Source organism: Cupressus sempervirens, chromosome 3, assembly GCF_028749045.1.
Source record: "Cupressus sempervirens isolate cs-2001-9-10 chromosome 3, ASM2874904v1, whole genome shotgun sequence".
NCBI lineage: Eukaryota > Viridiplantae > Streptophyta > Pinopsida > Cupressales > Cupressaceae > Cupressus > Cupressus sempervirens.
Genome location: NC_143120.1, coordinates 132,118,190 through 132,142,728, shown reverse-complemented (window position 1 = coordinate 132,142,728; position 24,539 = coordinate 132,118,190).

Genomic DNA, 24,539 nt, shown 5'->3' with positions numbered 1-24,539 from the left:
TAGAAATAGGCAAAAAACTTCAAGCCAAATATTAAAATAAAATTCTAGAGACCAAATGCTACCATAGGAGGGATCAATCAAAAAAATTCCATCTAATTGATAAAATGAATTCATTGATCTTAAATTTTGAGCAGTCAACCAAAAACAAAGATCCAAATAAGTTAGCTCACAAAACCCAAAAAATCAAGTTTATCAAGAATCTTATAGAGACTATGAAACGTAATGATGAAAAAAGCCTCTACAAATAAAATTAAAACCAAATAGTATTTTTTTTCAAATTTGTCAAAGAAGCATAAAAAATATGGCCAAACTAAAAGTATTGGAAATTTTTAATTTTCTTTTTAAAATTTTTTAATTTAGATTAGTTAATTTCTTGTTTCTTTAACCCTTTCAAAGATAATGGCGAGGTTTGTTTGAGACCAAAATACATGGCAAATATTCATGCAAGACCAATTCTCTCAAGAAGTATTTAAGAAATTAAATATGTGAAAATTATGATATCATGTTAGATTTGATCCCTCAATCTCATAAGTCCCAAGGATTGCATATAATCAAACACCTACCAAAATGAAAGAGAGTAGTAAAAAGCTATGGAGGCCAAATCATTATTGATCTACAAAAGTAAAAGAACATATTTATTATACAAGAGTTGACTTAACCATAATGTTACATAGATTTCTTCCAAAGGAATAGAAATCTAAAAATAGAATAACTTAGTCACCCTCATCTTTTTCAGCTACTCATATAGGAGTTCCCTCTCTACCATGAAAGTGTCTCTCTCAACCTTAGATACATCTAAAGTAAGTGATAGACTATCTGCTTGCATCATCTCCACATCTCACTTCCTCACCAATAAATCATATGTTGTATATAGTCTATATATTTCCTTGCAATCACAATATCCATTTCCACCTTTAAGCTCCCTACCCAATCTCTCACATGATCTCTAGCCTAACCAAAAGTATCTCATCCCACTCAAAGTTTTTCATGATCATTTTGCATCACCATATAAGATCTCACAACCCTCTCTTGAGGTCTTATCCTATGTATACCCTATTTTTATCCAAGTACCTATCATAGTTTCCTCTATACCTATATTGATACATATGCTATCCTTTAGCCACCTATTTGGTATTTTCTACGCACTCGAAGTGCCCTTTGTGCTTGTACATGTTTTTCTTGCATTGAATAATTCATACATACATCTTTATCTTCATCTCTCCTCCCATATCCTCCATTTCATTCTTCCCTTCATCCACATATTCTCCATATTCCCCTACTATATGATCCTCTCTGCACCCCCTCCCATCCTCCTCTATCACCTTAGGGACTTTCAACCCCACTAGCATGTTCTTTCCCACCATATTATATACTCTAGTGGGATCCTTGCACCTATCACATCTTGTCATGAAAGTATTAAAGGTTTTTATTATTATTCATGGACTCATCTCATCAAATTAAAAGATAAATAAGAATTGAAAATTATAGATCCTTATGCCTCATTATGAAATGGAATGTGAGAGATTTGGATTGAGGTGCACCTTAGAAATTTCATATTCCATATCATGTTCAAAAGGATACTATTGGAAGATCTTGGAATTTAGGTAGATGAAAAGATAATATCCTTCTTGATCCTCATGTTTTATGCATAAGTCTTTTGGTACCCTTCTCAAGGGATCAATTCAACTTAAGAAGCTTCAAAAAAAGACCCAATACATCAAAAAAATAAAATTAAACAAGTTCACTTCCCTATTCTCCCAACATCTTGACCATACCCTCAATAGGACATGACTTAGTTCCCAAAACAATTCCAAGACATAATGATACTCTTTGATCATTAGGTATCCCTAACTTAGGTATTTGACTCCATACCCCTCCAAACCACATTGTATAGCTTGTGAGACTCTACCAATTTTGAAAAGGTGTTAAATACTTAAAACTAGCATGCTCCAACCATTATATTTGATATCTCAACTCATTGGGTCATACGTCTTTAAGGGTACTAATTTCTAGTAGTCTTGCAAACATAGTTTTCCCCTATTAACTTTCAACTTTTCTTAAAGGACTTAAAAAACTAATGGGTATTCTAGATACCGTTTTGGGACCTCGATCCAATTCTCAAACATCAACTTTTGAATCTAAATACAAGTGTCAAGATAAAACCAATTTTTAGAGGCCAAACATGCTTAATTATCTGTGATTTGTTAGAAAACTACTAGTTGTAGATGAGACATACCCAAAAAACTGCTTGGAACACTCAGGAGACACCAAATATATCATGAACCCCGAGTTTAGGCTTCCCATTCAATACCCATAAAAAGTTGTAGTTGTTTCTACCACTATGCATTAAGTGGTCACATAAATATGTCCACCTAGGGAATCATTTTTCTCCTATCTCTATGTCGATACTCATAAATGGTTTTCAAAATCCTATATTAAATGGTCCAAGTGTCATCTAAAACTAATAGTGAAAATTAAATCTATGTCCATTTTATTTCAAAACCCTTGTTACAAGTGCAAAATTATAGACCTTTAATACAAAAATGGGACTTGTAAAATTCAAATTTGATGCAAATGAAAGAAAATAAAACATGCTACCTTATTTTACTTGTTTCAAGTTGGTCCCAATCTATTCACGCACATGTGATTCTTAGTAACATAAAAATTACAAGAAAAATAAATGTTTTTCATTACTACATCATCACATTATATCATAAATGCCACTCTACTTACTTCTTCTTGAATCCATTCAAATCCTAAGCTCCTAACTCTTGGTTTCCAATAGATGCATGTCACCATGACTGTTAGACTTCTAAAATTCAACAATTCGCAAAAGTTACAAAGTTGCATTTTTGCAACTTTGTAACATTGACAAGTGTAGGGTAGGAAAAAGGAAGTAATCCTACCACACATAAATGAAAGGGGGAAGACCAAGATCTACCCCTTTTTATTAGATTGGATTAATATAAAGGAAAGTATCAATCCAAATGTAATGCAAAGAAGAATGAATAACTCAAGTTTATTTCCCTCTCACCCCCACCTTAAGAGGATTTAAATGAAAGGATGAATGAAGTAATTTTGTAATGGGAAGTATGAAAATATAAAGGAGAAGATGATATACCTTGCAAGAAACAAACCTAAAAAATATGTTATTGAATGATATTAAAAGTAGTTGCAACTTGAGATCTAGGTAGAAATTTGTGAGGTAAACAAAACCTAGAAACCTCTTGGTGATCTGTTAGGGGAAAATTGGATCTTTAGGGATGAAATAATGGGTCATCAGGGGTGCGGTGGGCCTCTGGTTAACTATGTGCAACACTACTTCTTATTTTATAGTTTTGTAGATAGCCAAAAAGGATATCCCAATCTATAACTTGTTTGTTAATCCAAGATCCAAACCCTGCAACATAAGAGGTTTTTTTTTTTTTTGGGGGCGGGGGTGACAGGGGCAGGGGGGGTGTGAGTGTGTTTCCTTAGTCAAACCCCATTTTAGGAATTAACATTGAATTGAAATAATTATAATAGAATTCTTGTGAGTAGTAGTGATAGATTTAACATGAAGCAATACAAATCTATGAATGTTCTCTTGAATTTTATAATGTAAACAAGTATACAAATGTAATAGATTTCACTCAACTCCAAAATGTTAAAAAGGACATGAATGTATGTGCTTGTAATTTTCCTTGTAAATGAATGTAGATATTGAGAGGAATAATGTAGAATATGCAATAAAGGATCTTGAATGTATGAAGGGAGATCTTAAATGTTGAAAATGCAATAGAAGATCTAGCACAAACTTCTTCAATGGATTGAATGCATAAATCCTTGATCTTAAATGGAGTAATATCTTGAATTCTTGAAAAATACTTGAGTACTTGAGATCTTGAGTGGTTGAACTTGTAAATGAGATGCTTGCTTGTGAATGGATATGAAAAATAGAGCAACTAAAAGAGTTTATATAGAGCTTTGAATTGAATAAAGCCCACAAGATGACCTACATAGCAATTAACACCTTGAATGTATTTGAATGGGACCCAAAGAGGAGACCCTAAATAGGTCCCAATAAGGGGAGCACTACCCTCCTAAAAACCACATCCTAGGACCTCTAGGATCCTTTTGAGATCCCAAAATAGGTCCTAGATATCTAGAATTAGTTGCAGAGTCTAAGTTTTAGTCATTACAATAAAAGGATTAGGTTCCAAGTGGATAGATAAAAGGAAGGGAGAACTTAGGAGGAATAGATCTTACCTCAAGCTTAACGCTATGAAAATAGGAGCTTTAAAGAGGATCTATTAGGTTTTACCTTGATTCCACCTAGGAGGAAGGAAAAAAAAGGATAGAAGGAATACAAGACACAAGGATATTGATGATCACACATAAAATAGGTGGTAAACCTTTAGTAAATTAGAGTGAATCCAATTTAAGATGATACAATAAGAAAATTTATCAAAATGACAACATTTGAACTCTATACATGAGATCAACCTCCTACTTGACCAAGACCCTCCTAATGACTCAAAACAAAAAACTAACCCAAAATTAATGCCCAATTTCCTCACTTGATCATTTGGCCAAGTTGGCTTATAAACATGCCAATATGGAAATTCCATTACAACTAGGACTTATATCTTAAAAACTAAACAAAAACAAACATATGACTTCAATGTAATCCTTGATTCTATTTAAGGTCCTAAGTAACCTTATCCTCTATTTTGGTTTTAATGGGTGCCCCTACACTATACTACTTGGATGACAAGATCTCAAGTCTACTTGAGATGAGATCTTGTAATGAAGTTACAAACTTATTGATCTAGTCCCCATCGATCCAAATTTCCTCTAATTTTGGTTTACCTTTCTATTATATGAGATACTCCTTGTATTTCCTTCTTATTATTTTCTTTACCTTGTTATCTGACATCCTTTTTTAACTTTGGTGGCTTTTATTTTGGAATGTTAGTCAGATTTGTTGTAACTTCTTATAGTTTTTGTGAAGCATCATCTTACAGATCATGCTTAAAGGTGTAAAATCATAAATTTTAAAGATTGGAGATATTCTAAGGTCTAATGGTAATTATATCTTGTAGGAAATATTTCTGTATTTCTTTAGGATCTAACATGGTCCTTTTTTCCTTTGCATTATTTTTGTGTGTTTCGCCTTTGGTAGCCTCTCCTTTAAATATGATAAAACTAGGTCTCTCACTCCAAACTAATCTTCCCTTCTTTTTTGATTTACCAGTTGTTTACACTTGTCTAATGACTATTGGAGCTCTAACTTCACTTGAGCATGAACTTATTTGATGACTTCAAAAAACTTCTCTCTATGTGCACTAACTAGACTAGTCTAGGTAGCTCTCTCAATTCCAATATCCCTCTTGGATTTATCCCATAAACAATTTGAAATTATGACTTTCATGTGCTCTTATCAATAGTATCATTGTAGGAGAATTCTACTTGTAGTAGTATAGAACCCCATTTTCCTTCATATTGTCTTGTAAGGTATCTCAACAAGTTTCCTATTGACATATTCATAACATTTGTTTGGTCATCTATTTATGGGTGATAGGCTAATGAAAATTATAGGTTGGTACCTAGCTTTCTCCATAAGTTCCTCCACAAATTAGCAAAAAAAATTAGAGCTATGTCTAACACTATGCTCAAAGAGTGTCCATGAATCCTTCCTAATTCTTTGAAAAATAGGTCTTCTATATGTGAAGCATCACTAGTGGATTGACACTTTTCCAAGGTCTTGAGTGATAGGTAAGGGTTGGTATATGCCTACATTGGTAGCTCTTCCTTTTTATTTTTGACAAATGGTGCATGCTTCAACAAATATTCTGACACCAACATGTAACTTAGGCCAAAAGAAGTTTCTCCTCACTAATTCTAATATCTTATCCAGTCCACAATAACAAAACATAACCCCACTATGATTTTCTTCTATGATATTTTTTCTTATGGAATACTTATCAATACATAAATACCCTCATTTAAATAGGAGTCCACCTTGAATCATAAAATTAGAAAACTCATGATTGTATTTATTACTTAAATCAAGATATACTCAGTATATCTCTTTGATGTCTACATCTACTACATACATATCCTTTAAGGAATCCAATCCCATACATTTTAGTTGAATCTTTGATATAGTAATACCCTCCTACATAATGCATCTACAACCTTGTTTGCAACTCCTTTCTTGTGTTTGATGCAAAAAGTAAATGCTTGTAGAGATTCTACCTATTTCATATATATATGAATTAGCTTGGCTTGACTATTGATGAAGCTCAATGCTTGATTATTAGTGTATACTACAAAATCTCTTGGCAATAAAAAGTGTCTCCACTTCTTAAGAGGTTGAACTAAAACATACATCTCTTAATCATAAGATGAATATCTCCTTTTTGCCTCATTTAGTTTTTAATAAATAATGCCATGGGTTTTCCTTCCTAGCTTAATACTTCCCCTATGGTTACATGACACTCAATTTGAAAGAATTTATTAAAATTAGGAGATGCAAGGAATAGTGTTGTGCTACCTTTTGTTTGAGAAGTTCAAAGGCTTCATCTAATTTTGTTCCCCCTTAATGGTATATAAAATGTGGCTAATCAATGAAATCTTCTGACATATGAAATGGTTCTAGGAGTAGGCCAAGAGAGAATAACATTTTTGTCTTGGTTTACTTTCAAAGTGCCTTTGGAGATAATAAATCCTAGTTAGGTGATCTCCTCCTACATGAATGTGTAGTTTTCCATGTTTATCATCAACTTCTCCTTAAGTAATCTTCCCAACACCATGTATAGATGGTCCAAATTCTCTTCTCTGGTTCTACTAAAGATTAGGATTTCATCTAAATAAAGTATCACAAAATTCCCTATATAATCCCTAAGAACTTCATTCATGAGCCTCATTAATGTTCTTGGGGCATTGGACAAGCCAAGAGGCATCACCTTCCACTCATTTAACCCTTCATTTTTTTGTAGGTAGTTTCCCACTCACCACCATGCCTAATTCTGATTTGATGGTATCCATTATTTAAGTCAAATTTTTGATAGTATATTGTACTACCCCAAACAATCACAAGTCTTCCATTCTTAACATTGGGAATCTTTACCTTATTACAATCTTATCGAGGATCTCCAATCTATATAAAGTCTCCAAGTACCTTCCTTATTTGGGGATAAGATGAATAACATTGCACATGGGTTTAAACTTTTCCCAATCAATCCTATATCAAGTAATTCTTGTATTTATTTTTCTATATCTTCATTCTTCTATAGGGTTAGCTTATAGGTTTCCTTTTTTGGTAATGTACTTCATGGTATGAGGTCAATAAAATGATTGATCTCCCTAATAGGTGGTATAATTATTGGAATTCCATCTATAATTATACAATTTTACCTATCAAATATGTTAGCTACTTCTTGATCTACTTTAGGTTGCACCTTCTTTGATTTCTCTACCTTCATAGTCACACTCTAACTTTTAGTAGACTATATGTTGTCTTTTAGGACTACTATTAATGAAAAATATGAATCCGTCCTTTCTTTCATCTCCTTAAGAGATTCCTTTCCTTCCATCACCATGAGTGTGTCTTATTTTCCTTTAACCTCATCCTAGATTCCTTTTGTCATAGGTAATAATTCAACAACCTTACCATCCCTAGTTATAGAATAGATGTTCATTACCCCACCATGGTGGTTCTTTAGATCATACTTCCATGGTATTCCAAAGAGAAGATGGCATGCATCCTTGTTTAACACCAAAAAATAATAATTTGTCCTTATAAGCTCCAATATGAAACTCTACCCATGATTCTTCTTCTACAAAATGTTTTTGTCCCTTATTAAGCCATGAGACATTATATGGGTATGGGTGAGGTATTATCTTTAACTTGATTTTATCTACCATTTCTAAAGAAACAAAAAAATTAGTTGACCCTAAATCTATTAGAAATTAATCTCCACCAAGATAATTAAGAGGTGGGGGGGGGGGGAGGGGGGATGGGGGGTGAATTAGTTATCAAACTATTAAAACACCTTATTAATCCTTTACCACATGAGAAATATAATTAGAAACCATAAGAAGATTCTCATACACAATAACACTAGATATGTAAACTAGGGAAACCCTTGATTAGAGGAAAAACCCCAATAGGGATGGTACCCAAAAAATGATGTACTAATATAAAAGGTCCTTGTTAAATGATGGACTTTATTAGGAGCCAATAAAGTACATTTAGTACATATCAGTCCCTGTTAGGAGATTCTAACCTTGTTAAGAGCTCTACTCCCCTTTTTAGGAGTTGTAGAAGTAGATATACCCACTATCCAAACAACTTTAGGGGAAAGACATATAACTCACTATCCAACTGATCTTTATATTATTTCTTGTAGTTTAATAGAAATAAAATAACTCAAACTCCTCTATCCTCTTTTTGTGACCAATCCTCTTCTAATCTCAATACTAAACCACAAACTTCACATCCAATAATCCCTTGGATCACTTAATCACATTAACCAAATAATTTGCATATCACACATAATTAAATACCTCACAACAAGGAAAATAACCTTCCTTTATACCATATCCTCAAAATAATTCCTTGAGTTGGCCTTTAGGCTTTCCTAATTAATTATAATAGGACCTCATTAAGATATTACAATTATTTTATAATTACACTATACTATTGGCTTAAAATCTTTACAACTTCTCACACGTACAACCACTGACCTTGCACACTTACTAGCATCATAATCAAGTTGTCTACTAGAAGTGTCTAATAGTGTTTATCATGATTTTGTCCTTGTAAAGAGATACAATCCAAACATCAAAAACCATTTATCAAGTGCTCTATTTTCTTACTATCTTCTATAATTCATGAATAAATTTTGCATGACTTCAACTCTCTATATGTGCATTTGTCCACTTCATCAGAACACATTGTAGAATACATCCTCAACTATGCTTGACCTAGTTAATAATACATAGTTTGTATGAAATTTTTCTTTGTCCTCTACTTTGCCAGTCTTCATGAAAATAATACCATGTTGACATCAATGACAAGCATATTCATGAATGCAATATGCCAATCATGTACGCAGTCTCTCCAATGCTTAGGATACTCACCCAAAGGAATACCATTAGCATTCATGTTAACAATATCCCCCTTTGGTCTTGATGGAAACATAGATGAAAAATATCTAAGTTCCAAGAATATGAAATCAAACTCTATTGTTGCTACTATTGTTGTTCTCTTCTTTTCAAATCCTCTTCATCAATCAAATATGAAACTCATGAGAACTATATCATGTTTGCTTTCTTATTCTTAGAATCAACATTATTTTTTCACACTCTAACTCTCAGGAACAACTTACATGGATGGAAATTAATTGTTCAAAACTTTCTCAATCTATCTAGGAACAATTCTCCCCCATACACACAATATTTCACATATTAATAGAAGATGTTATCATGTACTCTCTCTCCCCCATTGAGCTAGAGGATCATGTACTCTTTCTCCCTCATTGTGCTAGAGAATGTATTTCATGAACACTTCTCCCCCACACAAAAAATATTTCACATATTACCATAAGATGTTTTTCATGAATACTTCTCCCCCATTGACATTAATGACAAAGGCATCATTATGTCAATCATCTGCTTCAAGTGTCCAAATACATTGTTCTTATACTAATTACCAAGATTCCTTTATGACTCTGCTCATCTCAAATACTCCCCACTATAGGAAGCATCAACATTCAGTCTAGATAAACAACAGTGCTCTATACTACTAGACTGATGCACTTTTTACATCATCTACTCAAAAGTAGGTAGGGGCACAACCCCAAGCATACCTCACTAATACTCAAATTTTTATTTAGGTAAAGGCTTCATAAAGATATTTGTAATCTATTATTTTTTTATTCACATATTCTAATATGGTTTATTTATTTGCAATGTTTTCTCTTAAAATATGGTACTTTATATATATATATATATGCTTAGTCTTAGAATGTAACACAAAATTCTTAGACATACTTACTATACTTGTGTTATCACAATGTATGATAACAAGTTCTAAAATTTCTATCCCAATTTTCTTCAACATTTGTTTCATCCACATGATCTGATTATAATTGTTTGTTGTTGCTATATACTCTGCTTCTACTATACTCTATGAAATATAGTCTTATTTCTTGCTTAGCCAAGAATCCAATCTTCCTCCAATAAAAAATACTCCACCATTGGTGCTCTCTCTATCATCCATACTACTTTCCCAATTCACATTAGTATATGCACACAAAGTAAAATCACTTGATCTGTCATACCATAAACCAAAGTCATGTACGCTTCAAATATGTGAATATTTTCTTTATTTTTGCATAATATGCTTCTCTGGGATCTTCTTAAAATATTTCTAATATCCCAACTACATTTTTTATATTTGGTCATATTTGAGTTATATAATGCAAACCTCCAATCATGCTCATGGATCTATACTTTTTTTGCTAGACTGCACATCTCTCATCGGTGCTAGATAACTTGTGACCTATGATCATGGGTGTGCCAATAGGCTTACAACTTTCCAACACAAATCTTTTCAACAAGTCTTTCAAATACTTAACTTGTGATAGGAAGATACCATCATTGTTTTGTACAATCTATTAACCTAATAAATATTTGATTTCACCAATCATGCTCATCTCAAATTCTTTCTTCATTTCATCAACAAATTTGTCACTTGCTTCATCATTTCTTCCAAGGATTATGTCATCCAAAAATATCACAATAATCAACAATCCATTCTGAATTTTTTTAAAATACAAATTTCTATCTTTCATACCTTTAGAAAATCCCAACTTTGCCAAATATTTTTCCAATCTTGCATACCAAGTTGTAGGTGCTTGCTTTAGGCCATACAGTGCTTTCTTTAATTTGCATACCATTTTAGTTTTTTCTATCAAAGGAAATCATTCAGGCTACTCTATGTAGACTTCTTCAAGTTCTCCATTTAGAAATGTTGACTTTATATCCATTTGATACACTTTAAACTTATTACTTGTTGCATAAGCCAAGAACATCCTTACTACTTCAATTTTGGCAACACGGTCAAACATCTCTTCATAATCTATGTCTTCTTTCTATGGATATAATTTGCATATCAATCTTTCTTTATTTCTCACAAACTCACCTTGTTCATTCATCTTATTTTTGAAAACCCATTTAGTTCCTATAAGATTCTTGTCTTTATGTCTAGGAACCAATTCCCTTATCTCATTCTTCATAATTTTATCTAGTTCTTCCTTCATTGCTTGAATCCGATGATTGTCCTTGCATGCCTCATCTACACTCTTTTTTTCAACTTGAGAAATCAAACATAATTCTTCATGTACTCTATTTATTGTCATAAATCCTTTTTCTTTACTTTAAATAATCTGATCAATAGGGTGATTCTTTGTTCAATTCCTATTCAATGTAGGAGTTGTTGTTTCAACTCTTACTTCTTCTCTAGGTTCAAATCTTGGTTCTTCTCTTTGCTAAATAATTTGAACATCATTTTGAAAATTATCATTACTCTCAAAAAAAACTTCAATATTCTCTCTAATAGGTTTAGGATTATCTTCTTCTTCATTAGAATTATAATCCATCATTTTCTGTTTAACTCCAAACTTTCATCTACTTTTACATTTGTGCACTCAACAATAGTCTTAGTTCTCTAATTAAAACATCTACAATCCTTTATTTTCAATGAACAACCAAGGAACATACCATCATCTCTTCTTGCATCAAACTTACCAATATTATCATCTCTCTTTATGTGACACTTCGAAAAATTCTAAAATATTTCACTGAGGTGCATGTCCAAACCATAATTAATAGGGAGTCTTGTTTGTAACTTTTCTAATCTGCACTCTATTCATGGTGTATAATACTGTTTTGACTACTTCTCATCAAAATATATTGGATACATCATTCTGATGAAGGTACACTCGGATACCACTTGATGAGGGCACAACCCAAGACAAAATGAACACAACAAGAAAAGTGGAATATTATTATAAGAAGTTATATTCTATTACATTCAATACAATGAAAATAGACTCAATGACATGCCCTATGGCTTACAATGTTATTAGATTCTAGAGAAAAAAACCTTTCACATAGTACCTTCTCCCAAACTCCACCAAAAATTGCATTTAATATGCAATAAATGACCTTAAGTAGCTTGAATTAGGTTTAGGGTTAGGAATGCATTCTAGAATATGCCATTTGGCATCCATCACCAAAATATAAGGTTCTAGAAAACATGTTAGAAGTCGGTATAAAATTAGAAGAATCCAAAAATGGTTGTCCAACTTTCAAGTGGCATAACTTTTGATTTGGGACTCCGATCAATGAACCATTTACATTTCTAGAAAGTTCTCCAAGCACTCTATAGCCTTATGGATAGGCTTCACTCATTCCCCATTTTTTGGGCCCATACAAGGCCATTTAGTGCCTTAAATATGACTTTGAAGCATTCTTAGGGGATCTCTAGGCAACTTAAAACTACAATAACTTTTAAGTTGTAAAGCCTTTTGACCTTATTCCTTTTTTGGAGTGCTTTATTTTACAAGTATAAAAATTCCTCCAGCTTACACTCTCTAACTCATCATAATTATGGCTCAATTAAAAAATAACCTATTTTATACATTGGCATGTATCCCAAGGTGCTAAAAAAATCTAACCTAGAAAACCAATAATGGAACTATGAGAGTTGGAATCTCTATTTGACCCAAATGGGTATCCAGAAATAAAGAGACATCAGATAGAAACTAACACTAATAATATTTTTGGGTGATACAGGATTTCCCTTACACCACTGGATATTCCTGCATCACATTCTCAAAATCATGACACTTGTTTCTTCTATTATAGATGTATTTCTTCTTTCAACAATTCCATTTTGCTTAGGAATCTTAGGTGTTGATAGTTGTCTCTTAATGCTATTTTCTTCACAAAAGGTGTTAAAATATCTTGAGTTAAACTATCCACCTCTATCCAATCTCAAACATTTTGTCTTTACTCTAGATTCATTCTCAACTCTATTCTTAAACAATTTAAACTTTTCAAATGCCATAGACTTTTCTTTAAGAAATGCTACCCACATCATTTTAGTGAAATCTTCAACAAAAATCATAAAGTAACTTTCACCATAGAATCCTCTTGTTCTGGTAGGACTGCTCAAATCTGCATGAAAATCTCCAATTTTGATGTGGTAGTGAACTTCTTTCTAGGAAAGGAAACTTGCTTCTACTTAGCAATAACACATTCCTTATACATAATATTAGTAAGCTACATAATTTTAGGTAGATCTCTGATAGAAAATGTATTACTAGCCTTCACAATATTATCAAAATTTATATGACAAAATATTCTATGCCATAACCAATTTTTATTGACCTTTGTAGCCAAACAAGTCATCTTTGTTGGGTTCAATTGAAATACATTACCTCTAGATCTTGTACTAGTGCCAATCAACTTACCATCTTTATCCTTGATAATGCATGTCTTCTCTGTGAATTGCAAATGATAACCTTCATCAACCAAATGTCCAACACTCAATAGGTTAAGCTTTAACCCATTAACAAAATAGACATCAACAGTGTTAGTCTTTCCATCAAGAGTAATAGATCCTATTCACTTGAAATGACAAGCTGCATTATTACCAACTCTGACAATTCCTCCATCACGATTACTAAATATAAAAAACTTATTCATGTCTCCATTCATATGATGCAAACAATCATTATCTATAATCCAATCAAATCTCTTTTCAACTTGCAAAACTAGGGATTTTTCTTCTCTGAAATCTTTTTAGGATTTTCTTTAGACTCATCATCATCATTTGCATACAAACAATCTCTAGGCCTTCTAGATTTGAAATTATTCTTATACTTTTTCTCTCTTTTAGGACACTTAGAAGGTTAATGACCAAATTCATTGCAAGTCCAACATTTGAAAATTATCTTACAATATGGTTCTCTCCTTACAAGTAGGGAAATTATTTCCCTTCTTCAATTCTTCTATCCTCCTCAAATCTGGATCTATTGCTAATAGCATAGTCTCCACTAGTGCTTGCACTTATTGATAAAGAAGGGTTAACACTTAATGCACTAAAGGTTGTCTCCACTCTGAGAAAATCTCTAGAATGCTTCAAGCTTGCTTCTATTTCTTCCAATCTTCCAATTAGTGTCACTCTAGTAAACTTCGCATTGTAGGTTGTCACTAGCTCAATCATCTGCGATGTTTTGTTGAATGGTGGTGTCAAAATTTTCAAGATCTTCTAGATAAACTCATCTTCAATTTTAGATCCATTGCAAGACTTAATACCTACAATAATTTTTAATCATAGGGAAAATCCTGGTAGGGATGGTACCCACAAAATGATTTACTAATATAAAAGTTCCTTGTTAGAGGATGGACTCTATTAGGAGCCAATGAAATATATTCAGTACATATCAGTCCCTATTAAGAGACTTTGAATCCATGTTAGGAAATTCCAATCCTATTAGGAGTTGTGGAAGGAAGATGGATCCCCTATCCAAACAACTTCAGGGGAAAGATCACTGAACTCATTGTTTGATTGATCTCTATATTATTCCTTGAAAAATAATAGGAATTAAATAACTCGAACTCATTTTTACTCTTGACTAGACTAATCCTCTTGATCTCAATGCCAGATCACCAACTTCACATCCAATAATCCATTGGACCACTTACTTTCATTTTCCAAATAATTTTCATATCACACTTAACTACACACTTCACAACAAGGAAAGAAACCTTCCTTTATACCATATCTTCAATATAATTCCTTGATTCAGCCTTGGGACTTTTCCAATTAATTGTAATAGGACCCCATTAAGGTATTACAATTATTTTACAATTACACAACATTGTCAGCTCACGGTCTTCACAACTTCTCACATGTGCAATCACTGACCTTGTGAACTTACCAATGTCATCATTAGACTATCTTGTCACTATCTGAAAATGTTTATCATGATTCTATATATATAAAGAGATACAATCCAAACATCTAAAACCACTTATTGGGTACTCTAATTACTTACTATCTTCTATAATTCATGAATAGATTCCACATATATTTGATTCTTTGTATGCACACTTGTGCACTTCATCAATACACAATGTAGAATAAATCCTCTACTGCACTTGACCTAATTAACAATACACAATCTATATGACCTCATTCTCTATCTACTACTCTTTTAGTCTTCACAAAAAAAAAATACTACATTGACATCAATGACAAACATAGTCATGAATGAAATATGTCAATTATGTACACAATATCACCAATGCTTAGGATACTCCTCCAAAGGAATACCATCAACAATCATGCCAATAGAATCAATTATAATCTTACATACCTTTCATCCTACTTTGTAATTTATCCTAACTATTGACTTCCTTTGAGGTGGCTCCTTGGTTGGTGGTACTTTGAGGAGTGTTCTTCTCATAGTGAGGGATTCTCCTTGTTTAGGATATCCATATGATTCGAGATTATGACTTGTGTAATAGTCTATCTCTTGAGTTAGTAAATTCTCCATTCTCCATGAGAACTATTTCCTATTTTCTTTGGGTGCCTTTTTTCCATTTATCTATCTTGATTGCAATTGAAGGATTTAATTTCTCATGAACCTCTTACTTGAAATTTGTCTGTAAAAATTGGCAATCTTCCCCTAAATTTCCTTTTTTGTTATTAGTCCTAATATATTTTTGACTTGTCTCTTTTTGTATCCCAAAGTATATCCCTCTACCTCTTGACTATCCCCTTCCCCTAAAGGTCATCTACCTCTACCTTTACTATTTGTCTCTTGCATCCTTTTAATCTTCTCTTCCACTTTAAGGGATAATTGATAAAACTTTATCACTATATTAGGACTTAGGAGATTGAGCTCCGCTTGAATATACATTCAAATGTCTTTCCACTTTAGCACTTTCACTCTCCATTGTTTTGGACATGAGACATAGTTTTTGGAATTCGTCAATATAGGAGCTAACATCAATTTCTTTTTTCTTAAGGTTATGTTTTCTTTGTCTTGACCTTACAAGTCTCTTTGGTATAAAGGTTGTAAGGAGTTTTTTCATTGATGGAAAAATTCATCAATGTGCAAAACTAATTGACAACCAGTCAAAGGAAGAAGAAGGCATAAGAGGTTGAGATTATCGATAAAAGAGAAAACCAGTTTACACCTATGTCCACCATGCCAACATAGGAAGACACGTATATAATCTAGTTGATGTAAGTCATCAAAAAGGTAAGTAAACATGGACGTGATGGGAGAGTAATGGGTAGAGTGTATGTGATAGAAGGGAAGAGAAAAATAATGCAAGCAAGGATGATGGATACCATTAATTCATAGACAGACTAGTAGGGCTACTAGTCTACACCCTAGGTGTAGGGGTCATGAGTTTCCTATGAATGAACTAGGCATGGGATTGAAAATTTAAATTAAAAAATGAGCTGGATAATTTGGTTATGGGTAATTGTTCCCTAACATCATAGAATGAATATAAGAAAAAAAAAAAATGTTTATGTTGAAGAAGTTGATTATTGAAGAGTAGAAAGCAAAGAGGATGAAGAGTGTGTAGAAGAATAGACAAAGTAGAGACCAACAAGAATTTTTTTTTTGAAGAAAGAGAATACATAGATAGGTTGTTGTAGACAACCAAGGGGAGAGGTGAGAAGAAATAAGTCACCAAGTGAATGAAGAGATCAATGAATCTTCAAATATATGTAGTGGAGATCTACACAAAAATCTAGTACCAAGTTTTAGGTCTAAATAGATTAAATTTCTTTCTTACCATTGAATCTATTTGTATCTATTCATAGGGAAAGATTCATTAGTAAGATTAGTGTAAAATTCTCTCACAAGATGTCTCTCAGAAGGAGACTTGTAAATCCTCTAACAAGGTAGCTCTCACAAGCTTATGTAACCCTAATAGGTTATAGGCATTCCTAATAGGATGCATTTCCATAAGAAACATTTATAGATCCTGACAAGACAACCCTTTACATGTATTATAAGGGCTAGTGGATATATTATCCCCACCATGGTTTTCACCCTCTAACTAAGGGTTTCCACGTATAAAATAATAGGTGTCACCTTGATGAATGCTTTTGTGTGTTATATTACATGATTCTAATTTATGGCATTTAACTTGGCTTTAGTTGTCAAGTGTCTTAAATTAAGTATAGCTAGAAAAATTAATAGGGTAACTAGTTTTGGTGTAGGTACTAATTTACCTGCCTCTCAGTACTAGTTGGGACCAACAATTGGTATCAAAACATAGATCCTTATTGCAACAATCCTGACAACTTAATGGAAGATCCAATGGCATCACTTAGGAGACAACTAGAAGAAGGCCTAGACACTATCAAAGACCTGAAGGAAAAAATCATAAATTTCTTGAATAAGAGGAAGAAGCTGATGAAAAAACTCAGTGAAAGTTAAGAGGTTATTAATTATTTAGAGGAGCATAGTGATTTAGAGGAGTCTTAAGAAAATATCTCTTATCTAATGATTGAAAATGACCAGTTAAAGGAAATCATTGCTGAAGTGAGAAAAGAAAAGGAAGAACTAGCCCAAGAGGTTAATAGAGCTTGTTGCCCAAGTTCCCATTCATATCTTTTTTCTTTAAGTTTAAGTTATATCAGAGTGTCAATATCTTGAGTTTGAGTCTAGATTTCCCATAGGATGGCCTTTCTTTTCATCAATCCTTTGAGCTAACCTGATGCAGGAAATCATATGAGAAGTGCACTAGTCCAAGGATAGGTGATTGAGTTTTGGAGGGTTTTGTTATACATTCCTCTAATGAGAAGAAGTTTTGGATATCTTAATGATTCATCTTTATTTATTCTTAATCATGTTGGTGATAAGGATTCATGCTATGTTGTTGTTTTCATGGAAGACATTACAGATAATCAAGACCATAATTCAAAGAGAGTAATTTGTGTTGTTGAGAATTGTTGGAAACCTTTAATATCAGATATGTGTTGTTTATTCAATGAATGAATGCTTCAGATGCAATTATAACAAGCTACATGGATTGGTGAAAAGTCAAATTGACAAAAGAAGGCATGCTATTGGCTAGTTGAAAGACAAACACTTACCTATCACCTAGGTCCCATTCTTTTATTTCAAGTGATGCTTTGAATGGTCATACGATCACAAGTATAATAGCAAGGATTTTTAGATTTCATGGTGACCTTTAGATATTAGTTGATCAACACTCAATGTTTCTTCACTTTTTGAAGATGTATGAAGTTTTAAAAATGTGGGAAAATGAGAACACAACATGTGGAATAAGTGGGCCTGTGCTACAGAGAAAACTAGATAATTTAAGTCACACAGTCACACATGGTTAAAGGAAGATGAATATAATATTATGAAGTTGCAAGAAATAGTAATAGTTAATCTAGATAGTCATCGCATCATTGCTAGTAATCATGTAGTTAAGGATCTTTAAGTTGCAAAACAATGAACAACTAGAGATCACACCATCACAGGTTGTCGATTTTAATCCTTAAAGCAAGCTACGAAGATGTGAAAGAAAGTTGTAGATAAGTCAAACAAGTTCTTGCAACATTGCAAGTGATGTAATAGTTGAGTTCCTTCAAGTAGTGAATGTGTGATGATGAGCCCAACAATTAAGATTTGTGCTTTTGCATAGTTATGGTTAATCATAAGCTAAGGGTGCAAAATCATGAAAAGTAATCTAAATAGTTAAGTCAAAAAAGAGAGCAACATCATAGGTCTAAAATGATAGTCACTTTTAAACTTGCTAGACTGTGAAAACAAGGGTAAGGTTAATATATCAAGCATCACACCGTTACATGGCCTCAATAACAATACGTTCTATAGTTGCAAGCTTGTGAAAGTGTTAACATTTAAACATTAAAACTCAATGCAACATCACACACCTAAACAAATAACAGGAAGAGAAAGTTGTGAAGTGACAAAATACCAGTCATCATACCATTATAGGTAGCAATATAGTCAAGATACTTACGATAGAGAAATAGTGAAAATTGATTGATCACATCATTGCATTAGAAGAAGACATCGTATGAATGACAATTGCGAAGATGCAACATGAAAAGATGACATACATTTAAGCATCATATCTAAAAGAATAAATGACACTTACTTTCCTACTTTTTAGAGACGTTTGAAAGATAACTAATGCAAGAAAGTAAGCTTGGACACGTGTATGCAAAGGGACCCACATAGGAATTCACAAAGGGAAAAACAAAGAAGGTTAGCATGATTTAATCTTGACCGTTGATTTGAGATCAATGATAGAAATTCAAAGCTATGGTAACCGTTATAATATGAATTATATAAACTTGGAACCAAATAGAAGAATACAAAGAAATAAAGATTTTATAGGATTTCCTAAAGTTGCATGAAGATAAACAATCATCGCGTGTTTCTAGAAGTACCATGGATTCAAAATCATCGATAGAAAATATACCCCGTATTCATTTCATTGGATGATTTCAAATTTTATTATCTTTTTCTTTTCTATTTTGTGATTGTTGCTCTGTTGAACTAAGGGATGATAGAAAGCTATAAATGTAATTTCTTCTGATAATACAAAGGTTGGAAAACTTGATGGTGAATTGGCTCTGTAATTTCATTTACCTAATTTTATTTTCATGTTTTGTTAACCATAGATTTAGTTTTGAATGAAGAGTTGAAGGACAATTACATGTCATTCTCTGATAATAATGCGGATTCCATTTCATTATGGTAATGATACAGGTGATTCCATTTTCTTCTTCATATGTGATTCTGCTTCTCTTCTCTTTTGTTTCATGGCATGTTAGATAGTTTCATTGGAAATTGAAGGATAAGTGTGGATGAATCTATTAGTGACTTGTTGGATTTGCCCCCACGTGCATCTCTCCTTTATTTCATATATTTCATTTAGACAATTAATCTACATAAAAAATAGGAGTAAAGTTAGAAAATCTCAAGATAGGCTACTATAGCCATTCTATTGGGTGTAATAGGTTGTCCAAATCTATTTTGCCTAAATTGTTTGTGTCTACAAACAATCTGGTTATCTTTCACTTCTCTTAGGTTAAGAGCTTATTGTGTCAAAAATTCTAATCTAAGAAAGACATATTCATTGAGCATCATAGCAAGTATTAATGGATTTGTAACTTATAATTCAAAGGATAGTGATAAAACACAAACACTAACCCATTTGTTGGTGACATCCATTTGTTTCTCTAAAACCTTGGGCATTGGAAGAGTTACATTATCAAATCAAATAGGAGAACAAACTGTTAACCAACAAAGCTAAAGTTGAATGAGATGTTGCTATCTCAGCAAGAGTTGAGGTTGAAGCAAAAAGGATGAGCATAAGATTGAGGGGAGAAACCACTCATATATGTAGATATTCATGGAACTAACTAAGCAAGTGCTCTCAAGTGCACAAAAGAGCTAAGAAGCATGAATGGGTACAATAAAAAGATAAGAAGATTTAATGAAAGATCAAAGAAGATTAATGAACAATTGAAGGTGTTGGTGTTTTGAAACATCCAAGCTTCAAATTATCCCAATGAGAATAAGATACATCTAGGGGTACCTACTTCCCATCTACATCACAACCTTTTAGACACCAGGCCAACTACAAGGCTAGACCCTTCTTTTACTTTAGGCTCTGCAAGACCTAGGTGACTAGTGGACCTCAGATTCATTTATATGGTGCTAGTGCTAAAACATACACTTGAGTCTAACAAAGTAGATAAAACCCTTAATCTTCTAACACTTATGCAAAGATCCCAGACATAAAATAGCTAATAACATGACCTAAGAACTTGACAAGCCAAGTGAGGGCAACACTTTTCAATTCCTTCAACATTAAAGGGAAAATATATTTGACTAATGATTTTTGATTTTCAGCAAAACCATGATATGGACAACATAAAATTTTGATCCTATAGCAGACCAATGGCTTATCTATTAGGAAATCCCACAAACCCCTAACACACATCCCTAAAATTCATTGACATATTCCATACACTAGGACTTTCTAATCTATCCATTCACCTTATGAATCAGACATCTACATCTTTCTAAATCTCTTACTCGACCTATCCTTTCATGAGATCTACAACCTATGATGATAAAATAAGCATCTATATGACTCTTAAATCACAAGAAAACAATATCAACATTTACAACCTAAAATAGATAGCAACTAGATAATATGCACCTTGTACACACATCATAGAAGATCACAAATAGCATGAACAAGAGACAAAATTTAGACAGAAGATTAACTTACTGCTGCACTTTTATTTATTTCCTTGAAACAAATATAATAAGATGCATGAAATTGAATCATAAAACTACCAAACAGATTAGAACTATCTGTATTATTATTACTTAGGGCCTGTTTGGTGAGCGGAATAGGAATACGTATTCCAAAAATTGTGAATTCCTTGTTTGGATGCACCAAAATGGGATTGGAATACGAAGCAAAAATGGAATGCGTATTCCATTTTTGGCCCAAAAATGGGGTTTTGCAATTCCACCAAAATAGGTGGTATTGGAATACGTATTCCTATTCCATTTTTTTAATTTTAGAAAATATAAATTTTCGGGTCTGCGAATTCCCATCAAATATTCGCTGAACCAAACGGAGAACATGAATATGTTCTATTCCAGAATACGTATTCCTATTTCTCTCACCAAACAGACCCTTATTATTTATTACAAGAGAAATGTTGGAGAATGTGGTGGAATCACAACTTTGGATCCAACAATATGGTCTCACAGACAAACTAGAACCAACCAACCCTAAGAAAGAGAAAAGAAGAGACTAAATAGAAAGGAAGAAATCCTAGATTAGATTAGATGTTTCTATTTGTCCACTTGGAAAGCATCCATCTGTAGATGCAAAACATCTCTCTACTCTCTCTGTGTAATTACACATCAGATCTTTTCATTTTGCTACTATTTGAAAGCCTTGAAAATATCTTCCAAATGATTGAAAAGTATAACTAAGTTTAATGCCAAATCTAAGATCAAAGCAAGGGCAAAAACACCCATCAAATAACCTCTAGAGGCAAGATAAAGCTTTCAGAATCATTTTCCCCAAATTTTGGCTTCAACAAACTTTCATATTTGCCATCCAACTAATTTTGATGCTCAATCATGAATTCTATTCATTCCATTGAGAATGCCCTAGAAATCACAAATCTGCCTATAACTTGTACTACTGAATAACTATGTAAATTTTGATCCCATATTTGGAAAGTTCATCTTCTCTTGATTCTGATGGTATATTGCATTGCATATTTTCGATGAAAAATGACCCTCTAGCATGCATTTGAAAATTAGGTCCCCATTACAAGTTTAGCGCATATAAATAAAAAATTTAAAAATTTATATAGTTAAAACTATAGAAAAAACTTTAGAATCTTCAAATTTTTCAATGACAGGCTTTGAGCGCTTAATTTTGCAAATGAAAGTTAATAAAAATTCAATTTTTCAATTTTCATAATTTTGGCCTTCTTTTTCATTTGGGTTAACCCCTAGTTGACTACCTAGGTGCCACATGGCAACCTTCTATTGACCTGCTCTTTCCACCTTACACCACCCTATCATCATTCTCACCACATGTCATCTTAGTGTGGCCTTGCGGGCTTAACCCTGGGTTCTGCCTTAACCTCAATCAACAAGTGCTTAACCAAGCTTTGTACCTTTGAGGCCCTTTATGCTTAACCAGAATCAAGCTGCATGATCATGTGAAATGGGAATTTTCATGCCTTCAAGGGTTCACTTTTTACTTAACATTTCTTATTGGTGAGGTGGTGATCAATGACTATTTGACATTTTTGCACCATCGTGTAGTTTCCTCCTTACTACGTGGTTATCTTTCTGAGAGTGTGATTCGGCGCCACATGGCAATGCTGACATCTCCCTCTCTATCATGCATGGGCATTCAAAATTTTCTTCAATCACAAATTTGCACTAGCTGTCCACATCCTACAGGCCCCAACATGAGCCTTGCACTTTAAAAGTGCAGTGTCCTTAAGACATTTCAATAAGTGAGTGCTTATTCTTATAAACAAGAAAAAATTTCTTCCCCTAAGCAATGTGGAATATTTAACAAGCCAATTACCCCTCCTCATTTTGGCAATGGTAAGATGATGTGTGTAGGACCTTGTTATTTGCCACTCTAACAACATACTTTAGTCTTTACAAGGCAATAGTTTCATAAAATTGAAAAGGGCATAGTGCTTTCAATCCGCAAAATACCATAATGTAGGATGAGATCCTTTCAAACATCCCTTTTTCTAGATCAACAAGAATACTACAAGAGAATCCATGAAATCCAAGCCTAGATGAAAAAGAATCAACTCCAAATGCACAAACCCTAAACTAGTATACCACTTTTTATGGCCTTCAGAATCTCTTTAGAGATTCCTCCAAGCTCATATAATAGCTCATGAGGGGATCATCTATTTCCATGTCCTTCATATGTATATCAAACCATTTTAATGTCATTCATGGGCTTCTGTATCACATATATGTGTCTACCAATGCATACTCCAACACTAGTAGCAAAAATGAGAGGCACGACCAGAGGTGTTAGTCATATTATTTAACATTCCACTTTTTACCCATTTAAAAGAAACAAATGATACATGTGTACTATAACATTATAGTAGCCAGATCATTATAATCCCCCTTTAGAATACCCTCAATTTGACTCGAATTCTATCAATCTCAACGGAATCAGTTGGGCCCCAAAGTGGGTCTCGCTAAAAAAAAAATTATTTTTGAACAACTGATATTCCACACTAATCCACTAATCACATGACATTGATTCAAAACAAACTCGACCACTAAAATGTCATTTTAAACTCATTTCACCTTTTTCAGCAACTTGTCCTTTCCATCCTAAGGGGTCCTCTGACTAGCCTTAAAAATTGACTAAAATAGGTAACTGAGCCTTGAAATCAAACACCTTAATTCTTTTTTCTATATACTCTTACCCTGTCAAATCCCATGCCATGATGAAACCTATGTCAAAAGATACCGATTGTCAAAGTTGACTTTGTGGAACTACTTGCAAGAAAACACACTAGAAAACCATAAAATGCATTCAGTCTTGGCTTTGAAAATAGATCAAAGTGACACTTGGGGGGCACAAAAATTGGGGAATTAGTTTATTTCCATGAGGAGAATATAATTCTATGATTTGGACTCATGATGAATAATAGGGTGAGTTTGGAAAGCACATGAAGTGGGCTACTTAGAATTATAGGATAGTGAACATTGATAGTTTTTGTGGTTTTCACAAATGGAATGGACCTGGGAAATTATGCAGATGGATTCATCATGACACAAAAGCTAGCATATTTGAAGGATTTTTAGAGTGGAATATAGTGGTACAAACCATTTGATCTTGGAAATCATGGATTTAGAGTTATGACATCC